The sequence below is a fragment of the Mirounga leonina genome, unplaced genomic scaffold (assembly GCF_011800145.1).
Source record: "Mirounga leonina isolate KUSES-001 unplaced genomic scaffold, KU_Mleo_1.0 Mir_129, whole genome shotgun sequence".
Classification (NCBI taxonomy): domain Eukaryota; kingdom Metazoa; phylum Chordata; class Mammalia; order Carnivora; family Phocidae; genus Mirounga; species Mirounga leonina.
In genome coordinates this window covers 38,168,675-38,178,565 of record NW_023270323.1, presented here as the reverse complement: position 1 = coordinate 38,178,565, position 9,891 = coordinate 38,168,675, and the positions used below count along the sequence as shown (strand labels likewise).

At 40.7% G+C, this 9,891-nt stretch overlaps 1 non-coding gene across 1 annotated transcript; it reads right to left on the bottom strand.

Annotated features, from left to right (window-relative positions):
* Positions 1 to 6,413: 6,413 nt before the first annotated feature.
* LOC118010934 lies at positions 6,414 to 6,520 on the bottom strand. Its single transcript, XR_004679356.1, has one exon. It is a non-coding gene; the product is annotated as a U6 spliceosomal RNA (small nuclear RNA).
* Between the last annotated feature and the right edge of the window lie 3,371 nt (positions 6,521 to 9,891).

Sequence of the window (9,891 nt, the reverse complement as noted above, 5' to 3'; positions counted from 1 at the left end):
AGGAAGGAAGGAAGGAAGGAAGGAAGGAAGGAAGGAAGGAAGGAAGGAAGGAAGGAAAAGGAGAGAAGAGAAGAGGAGAAGGGAGGGAAGGGGTGGAGAAGGTAGGGGAGGGGAGGGGAGGAGAGGAGAGGAGAGGAGAGGAGAGGAGAGGAAAGGAAAGGAAAGGAAAGGAAAAGAAAGGAAAAGAAAGGAAAAGAAAGGAAAAGAAAGGAAAGGAAAGGAAAACTACCCACATGGAGTGTCTACATGGAGTAGACACACTGCCCCCTATTACTCCCACCAAATAGAGTTAAAATCACTGAACATTATATATAAAAGAAATATAAGAAGACTTGAACTGTAGAGAGAAGGCAGACTGTCTAATGACCTCATGACCCAAGAAATGGCACAGTGGTGAATGCCTTGGGTTTTATTTTTCCGCTTTATCTCAGACTGGCTGCTGGAGAAGCTGACAACCAGGAAGTGCCAATGGGCACAGAAAAAGAATGTCCTCTCAAAGTGTATTCTCTCTACAAAGGACCGGGAGAGAAACAACCTAGCAAGACAGTAAACTTTTAGACAGTAACTATTGTATTCTAGGGAAACACCTTGGAAAAAAATGTGACCCCACCACCATTATCAAAGGCCAAGTGGGAGCAGTATTAAGGTGATCCTTCCCCTCCCAGCCAACTTGTACCAGTGGAGGCCTGGTAAGGAGTCTGATCTCCTACCCCCACCCAGCAGTAATGAGATACCATGCCTCTCAGTGTCCACAGAAGCCAAGAGGAAAACCTGGTCTTCTCCCCAACAGATAGCAGTGAGATAGTGCCCACTTTCCTCTACCAGCGCTGTATCAAAGGCAGCCTGCTAAAACAGAAGATTCTAATGAGTCTAATAACATAATATTCAAAATATCCAAGATACAATAAAAAAAAACCCTACTTAGTATACTAAAAACCAGGGGGAAAACCCAGGAAAATCTCAACTTGAATGAGAAAATACAATCAGTGGATGCCAACACAGAAATGATATAAATGTTGACATTATGTGACAAAGATTTTAAAGCAGCTATCACAAAATTGCTTCAACAAGCAATTACAAACATACTTGAAACAAATGAAAAATAGGAAAAAAATCTTAGTAAAGAAAAAATATAAAGAAAAACCAAATGGGAATTTTAGAACTAGAAAAATAATCCAAATTTTAAAACTCACTGGATGGGCTCAATGACAGAGAGGACAGAGGAAAGAATTAGTGCTTTGGAGATAGAACAATTACAATCTGAACAATAGAAAGAAAATAAAATGAAAACATAAAATAAATAAAAACATACTTAAACCCTAACATATCAATAATTACATTAAATATAAGTGATCTGAATATACCAATTAAAAGACAGAGGCTGGCAGAGTAGATTAAAAAACATGACCTAACTCTATGCTCAAGGGCACTTGGTTGAGTGAAAAAAGCCAATCTCAAAAGGTCATATAACAAATTATTCCATTTATATAACATTCTAAAAATGACAAAATTATAAAAATAAAAAGCAGATTAGCCACTGCCAAAGGTTGGGGATGGCGGTGGGAGGGGTTGGGTATGACTATAAAGGGAGATCTTTGTGATGATGGAACAGTTCTGCATCTCGACTTTGGTAGTGGTTACATGAATCTACACAAGTGATAAAATGGCATAGAACCATACACATATTGCAGCAATGTCAGTTTCCTACTTTTGATATTGTTCCATAGTTACGTAAGATATCATCATTGGGGGAAACTGAGTGAAGGGTACATGGGACCTCTCTGTACTATTTTTTCAACTTCCTTTGAATTTATAATTTTTTCGGAATAAAAAACCTATCAAGCACTCATTTTGCCAAGTTTTGACATTAAGGATGAACAAAACAGGGCTTTAGAAAAATCTTGCCATTGGTTGACTATAATCCTTTTAAGAAAGTGGGTAAAACCCAAAAATATTAAAAATGCAAATAGCAACAGAAAGAGGGTTGTACCTATATGAGTAGTTCTGTGGTTACAAAGTCCAATAGCACCAAGACCCAAGTATTGAGTCTTTAGAATAAAAATTCAAAATGATAACCATTGAAAAAAAACAGCCTTAGTTCAATGTCAAATTTATGTAATCAGGGTAAAAAGTAGAGTATTCCCAATAGTGGATCAAAGGCCTTATCCCAGAACAGCCCTCAGTTTTCTGCATGGAAACTTATCTAAAATAGATCTCACCACATACAACATTCATGTGCTAAGTGGCAAGTCTTCCCCATACTGATCACCTCTTGTCCACTCAGGCCACTTGCCAACCTGAGTAATATGGTGTAAGCCTGGGTACAGGCCCTGGTCACAAGACCAGCTGCCCATGTTCTGGGAGGAGCTCCAGGAAAACACATATTATTCAGACCCTCCCTGACAGAGAGCAATCCATCACTTGTCATATGTCCCTTCCCCCCACCCCCATATTTTAGTGAGACTGATATTACCAAGATCTCACTTTTCTTGGCACTGAGCCATTAGAAATTTTTGTTCTTTGTTCACGCATTTTTTTTTTTACAAATTAAAAGCAATTTATTATGTAATATTCTGTGCCTACAACGGAATATGTGAAATACACATAAGCCCACTTGGCCAACAGAAGATCCCAACATTAAAAATATAATTGCAATTAGCCATATCCTCCTCTCCAATTTTCATCCTCCTGCCTTCTCAAACATTCACTTTTCTGATTTTTGTGTTTATCATACGCTTGCTTTTTAAAAATAATTGACTACAATGTTATTTCTCCCCAAACAATATTTGCTCAGCTCTGAGGTAATATGGATAGTGCTTTCATTAACGGTCTTATACCTGTCTCCTAATGCACACCTGCAAGAGTTTACACACCCAAGAGTAAAATTGCTGGGCCACAGAAATGTAATCTTTATCTGTGCTAGACATACCAAGTTATTTTCCAAAGAAATTGTGCTATTTTACAGTCCCAACAGTATATAAGATTCTGTTTTTCCACATCCTCACCAACATTTAGTATTATTAGACTTCTGAATTTTTTGTCCATCTAGTGGATAGAAAATGATACCTCATTATGCTTTTAATTTGCATTTTCCTGATTATTAACAAAGTTGAGAATCTTTTATTTTTATGTATTTAAAAATATATTTTACAAGCAGGGGGAGCAACAGAGGGAGAGGGAGAAGCAGGCTCCCCGCTGAGCAGGGAGCCCGACACCAGGCTTGATCCCAGGATCCTGGGATCATGACCTGAGCCAAAGACTGACACTTAACTGACTGAGCCACCCAGGCACCCTGAGAATTTTTAAATTTTTTTAAAGATTATTTATTTGAGAGAGAGAGAGAGAGACAACATGAGAGCAGGAGGGGCAGAGAGAGAGAGAGAGAGAATCTCAAGCAGACTCTGTGTTGAGCACATAGCCTGACGTGGGGCTCGATCCCCTGAGATCATGACCTGAGCCAAAACCAAGAGTTGGATGCCACCCAGATGCCTCAAATTTGAGAATCTTTTAGTATCTTGATTTATTTTTGTGAATTATATCATGTTTATTTTTCTGAAATACATCACGTTTTCTGGACCTTTTTTGGACAGGTTGCAGGCATCCTTTATATATTCTGGATCCTATTGTTTTGTCAGATGTAGTATCAAGATTTTCTGAGTTCATGGCTGATCTTTTTACTCTCTTTATGATGTTTTCAGTAAGCAGAAGTTATTAATTTCAATGAAGTGAAGCTTCTATATCTTTTCCTTTTTGGTTTGTGCTCTTTGTGGCTTTCACTTCCATAGAGAAGGAAGAATTCATTGTGAAAGGGAAAACTTGGAATCTTTTAGAAGAAAATACAGCAGAGTGACCCCTATAGCCTTTGGGTAGAGAAGGATTTCTTTCTTTCTTTTTTTTTTTAAGATTTTATTTATTTGACAGAGAGAGATAGCAAGAGCAAGAACACAAGCAGGGGGAGTGGGAGAAGGAGAAGCAGGCTTCCGGCTGAACAGGGAGCCTGATGTGGGGCTCGATCCCAGGACCCTGAGATCATGACCTGAGCCAAAGGAAGACACTTAATGACTAAGCCACCCAGGCACCACCCCCTTTTTTAAAGATTTTATTAGAGAAGGATTTCTTAAACAAGACCCCAAAAGTGCTTATCTTTAACCATTGCTATGTTAACAAACATTTTTAAAGGATTGTTAGAATAAATCAGGAGGATAAGCTGAGCCCTAGCCACCGTTGTTTTTATTATTTTCCCAGGAGAAACACAGCACTCTGCGCTGCTATTGAAGGCGTGGTCTCAGAGCAAAGGGCTGTTGGTGTGGTCCCAGCAACGGCCCCTGTCCCATCCCTCTCACCTCGAGGCCACCACCTTCCCAGAAGGGAGGCACAGGGACCTACAGTGGTTTCTTCACCTTTAGTTCTTTTCTGTTACTAGTGCTGATGGGGGTTTGTTTCCGCTAATCTTAACTGTGGCAAAATGCTCCAGGATGTCTATTCTTCTGGTTACATATGGAATTTCCTGGACTTCAGTTGATTGCTTGGGATGGGGGCTGATTAGACGCAGCTATTTCTAGGCATCCTTGCCTTTTCTTTCCTGAAAAACCATTGTGTTAGCAACATATTTTTAGGTGAGGCTATGTTATTCACATACATTTTTTCTTTTTCACCAATTTCAAGCAAAGTTTTCTTCCAGAAAAAAGCACACTAGCATTGAGGGCTACTTTCAACCATTCTATTCTTTGTGATACTATTTATGTAGTCCTTGTAATACTGTACTTTAACATACTTATGATTTTAAGGCCCATTTTTTACCCTGTGCAATCTCATGAGGCTTTCCTCAATCCTTCTTATCACCCCCTGCTCCTTTCTCATCTATTTATGGGTCATTATCCCCTTCTCCATCAACATCTTCTCAGCATAGCTGAAAGCTCCAGGGAGACTAGGTTGGTGTGAGGCTCTGCCATGATGAATGGGTTTCTTTTCACTCCTCAGTAATGAGCTGGCTTCCACTAAGGGCAGCTAATTTTTTGTAGCTACTTGGAGTAAGCAGATTAGGTTACCAGTATCACTGCTTATCTCATTCTAGAATCAATGATCCAATTCACATGATCACCACCTATAAATCTGGAGAAACTATTTTATAGAAACCCTAGTAATTGATTAGTAGGCACTTTCTGAAATGAATCATTTACAAGACAATGTCTTGGTTCCCAGCCTATTTCTGAGGCAATTAGGACCTAGTGGGTGGCTTATTTGTTGACTGTTTGATGATGGCCATTTATTCTGGTATAATATCTGAATCTTATTCCTAGTTTCTCAGTGCTTGGGCCACCAGCTCTTTCTCATTTCTTTGTCCTAGGCTTCTTTCTGAAACTTTCTCAGATAGATGCCCAGTCTGTGATACAGTAGATTCTGAGTTTCCATCTATCTGTTGATTTTGATGGCACTGAAATGTCATGGCTGCTTTGATCCTTGAAGCAAGTCATAGCCAGGATCTGCCTCTCCCTGCTTTACCTTCCCAGGTCTAGCTGACCATATAAGAGGAGAAGGCCGAAGAGATGTGTAGGTAGAGGACACACAGAATGCCCTGTCTCTCATCCCAAGACCTGTATGGTAATGTGGCATGCCAACAGAGAATGGCATTAGGTTCTGCTTGAGGCTGAAATCCTTGTTTTTCTAGTCAGATAAGCATACAGTATTTATGATTTTGTATATGCCAGGCACGAAATTATAGACTGTGCCTTAAAATCTGAGTGAGGGGTGGGGGGTGCCTGGGTGGTTCAGTCAGTTAAGCATCTGACTCTTGGTTTCAGCTCAGGTCATGATCTCAGGGTCCTGGAATCGAATCCCACATTGAGCTCCCTGCTCAGCAGAGTCTGCTTTTCTCTCTCCCTTTGCTCCCCCCCACCCCACATTTGTGCTCTCTCCTTCTCTCACTCTCTCTTTCAAATAAATAAAATCTTTAAAAAAAATGAGTGGGACAAGAAGTCAAATCACTGCTGCCATACACTGGGCACTTTCTATGAACAAGGTGATTTTGCTAAGAGTTTTACCTACACCCTCTTATTTAATCATATAACCATATTTGTCCTAGGGGCTATCACTTATATGAAAAACAAGGTGGAGAAAGGTTGGGTACATTTTCTAGGTCATTCAACTAACAAGTGAAGAAGTTAAATTCAAACATACACTTAGCTAACTCAAGAGGGTGCTTTTAACCACTACACCACACTGCCTCCCCCTTAAAAAAATAAATGATAAGCCAGAATTACATGATACTAAGTAAAAGGAGGTCACAGAAAGGAGAGTTCTCAGTAGGCTAGAGTAGTCATGGGCTATAGGATAGAAGGGAAGTGTCCATAAAGAACATCTAATCCCAGATTTCTCAAACTTTTTAAAATGTGGTAAAAATCATATAACATTAAAAAAATATGGAATGCTTCATGAAGTTGCATGGCATCCTTGCAAAGAGGCCACACTAATCTCCTCAGCATCATTTCGGCTTTAGGATATGTGCTGCTAAAGCGAGCACTCTTAAGCTTTTTAACTTCCAACCCACAATGTGAAATGTATTTTACATCATGACCCAGTAAACACAAGCATAAATAACCAAAATGAAATTTTACCACGCAATACTTGCCCTACTCTATGCAGTGCACTCCGTTTTTCTACTGTGTTTTATAACTATCTCTTAAAATAATTCTGGTTATGGTCTATTAAATAGACTTTATGACTTAGAAATATCGGTCTCGAAACCTCAACAGATGGGGTAATTGAGATCTAGAAATGTCTAGGGTACCTAGCACAATGTCTTGCAAATGGTAATTCTAAATGTTTTTGTTCTTTCCTTATGTGACTCAGCACACCCACGCAGCACCTCAGTGGCAGAGCTGGGATGGAATGCAGATTTCCTGATTCCCAATCCAGAGTTTTTCTCTCAAGGAAAGTTTGTCAAAGAGGGACTCTCCCATGGCAGAGTTTCCTCACAGGTGTGGGTAGAAGTAGGAGGAAACAAACAGTGAAGTTGTGGAAGACTCACACTGCCACACTCCCCAGTGGGCTTTGCTCAAGGTCACCGGGTGCTAGAACAAGCTAATTCCAAAGCTGATGCCTTTTCTCTGGTTGTCTATACTGGTTGCTCAGTGAAATCACCTGGGAGCTCTTTAACAATACTAATGTCCAGGCTACACTCAGATCAATTTCATCTGATTAGTTAAGGATGGGGTATGTTCTAAAAGCTCCTCAGGTGATTTTAATACATAGTGACCATCTCAGTAAGAAGATATCCCTTAAAACTCTTCCTGCTTATCCTTCAAGATCCAGCCAAAATGCCTCTCTCCCAGCCTGATAGCATCCTGACTCAAATTCACAGTCAAAAGTAACTGCCTTTCCAATATTGTACTCATCCAGCACCTAGAGCCTTTTATCCTGTGTTTATCTCCCCTGCTAGATGATGCACTTACTAAATGCAGAGTTTATGCCTTACTCATCTTTGTATCCAACCATTCAATAAATATTTACAGAATGCCCTTTGCTCAGATGGTTCTTCTTCCCCAAACCACCCAGACCTCCAAAATCTACTGTGATTCAGCTATAACTCCTAATGAGGGTAATGGAAATTCTCCCCAGGATCGGTTCTACTAAGGACAAGAGGGACGCTCAGTGTAGGAGCTGGAGCATCCTGACCAGGGGGGACAGCAGTCACTAGAGACAGCGAGACTGCAGCATCTCTTCTTGTGTGTCTGGGCTTTCTCTCCCAATCTTTCTCCTCCAGCCTTTCAGATTTCTGATAAGGCAGTGTGGCCCAGTGTGCAGAACCCTGGACAGGAAGTGGGGAAGATGGACTTCCTGTTCTGGTCACAACTGCCAGTGCGTTGCGCCGTAGAACTCACTTTTCCGTTTTGTTAGCTGAGAATGACAGCATTCCTAACTGAATTGTCACCCTCTGCTTCTTTCCCCTTGGGGATTATATAAGAACTCATATATGAAAACAAGCTTCGTTCGGGTCCTTGAGCTTTTCCGAGGACAGCTTTGTATAAATATAAGATACCTTTTGTTATTGTTTATAGCCCAAGGGATTTGCGGAAAGAAGTTGAGAGCCAGCGATGCTCTTTTTTATAGGCAGAAAATAGCTGCTGGAAAAACAACCTGGTGTGTAGAGCACAATGTTCTTATCGAACAGACAGAATTATCTTTCCCAGGCAGCCATGAACACAAACACCTGGTGCACACGTTTCCTGCCCCTTCACATATTTTGAAAGAAAGGGACCTTTACCCTGACCTGTCAAGCAGTGATCTTCATGAACTTCTGTCCACAGACTCTGCGACAGTTATCTTGGCTTGCTGCTGTGGACTTCAATGGTAAACACAGCTGATCGTCACTTATGGGGCATCTTCTTCTCCAGATATCACTCAGAACTTATCAGATCCACACATGTGCGTTTCTTTTTCCTCAAAATGCAGCCACTGGATGGGTTAAGAGGACCTTAAAGACTTGATCCTGACCCAGTAATTGTTTAAAATCTTTGGGGAAAGAAAACAAAATAAACCCACTGAAAACACTTAGCAAACAAATCTATTCATATTAAGATTCACCTTCTACCTTCAAGACTCAAAGGTGTTTAAAGAAGATAGAAATCAGTGTGGGAAAGTTCTATGGAGGACAAGGACACAATACACACAGAAAGTGCTCAATAATATTGGTTAAGTAAATGAAGGAAACTTGAAATGGGCCTCGAAGGATGAAAAGCATCTGAAATGGCAGAGGGAAGGAGCAAATAGCCATGGCTAGAAAAGTCATGTAGCACAGTGGTTTGAGTATTGACTGTGGAGTCAAGTGGATTGACCTAGGTATGGCACACACCAGCTGTGTTTCTGAACAAATTAAGTAATATCCCAAAGCTCTACTCTCCTCTTGCATGATAAGTGAGTACTAACAACACCTCCAGCATAGATTTTGGGGAGAATTGAATGAGCTAATATAGGCAAAGCTCTTACCACAATGTCGGTCATATAGTGACTGTTCAAACAGTATTTGTTGTTGCTGTTGTTGTCACTATTAGGGAAAATGTGAACAAAGGCAGGGATTACTTAGTCTGTAATGAAATAATCAAAATATTTGGTATTAAGTATGATTCATGTGAATTTGAATAGGCTCTCTTGGTAAATTACCTACAAGATAAAACCCAAACTCCTTAGTCTGGCAGATAAAGGTCTTCACATCCATCCCTGCCTTCTTCTCATCTCCTGCCATGATAATTTGCCCCCATCAGTACTGTGAAGGAAGGAAAATATATATTACCTCCTCAAGCTCCGATTTCTTGCCTTTTCCTTCTTTTAGCACCTTCCCCACCCCCACTGCCTCCATATCCCACCGAGCTCACAATCCTTCTTCTTTGTCTTCCATCCCCACTTATACCCCACCTCCCCTCAGCCAGGGCTGGTTGAGATCCTGGTGAATAGTAAGGAAGGCCTCTGCAATTGTGGCCTTTCAGGCAACAAGGACAGAATAAGGGGTTTGGGGATAGAGATTCTCTCGGATGTTTCTTGATCCTGTCGATTCCTATATGTATATAGATCCTATATATAGATAGCCAACCTCCTCTAACATAAGGAGCACTCAGCAGGAGAATTTCAAGTTCCTTTACAGATCAAACTTTCAAAGTGAGAACGGAAGGAATTCATTTTCTTCCTGACAGACATGGCTTGGGCCACAGGCACCATAACTAAGCCGTGATATCACAGGCCATTAAGCTACTGTGCAGTATGGGCACTGCACACAAAAGTCTGACATAGGCATCTGCTTGTCCAACTGTGAGCTCCCACCCTCTCCCTGCCCAACTCACCCTATGGATGACAATCATATTCCTCGTGGCCACATTCCTAGGTTCATAAGACTTTCTT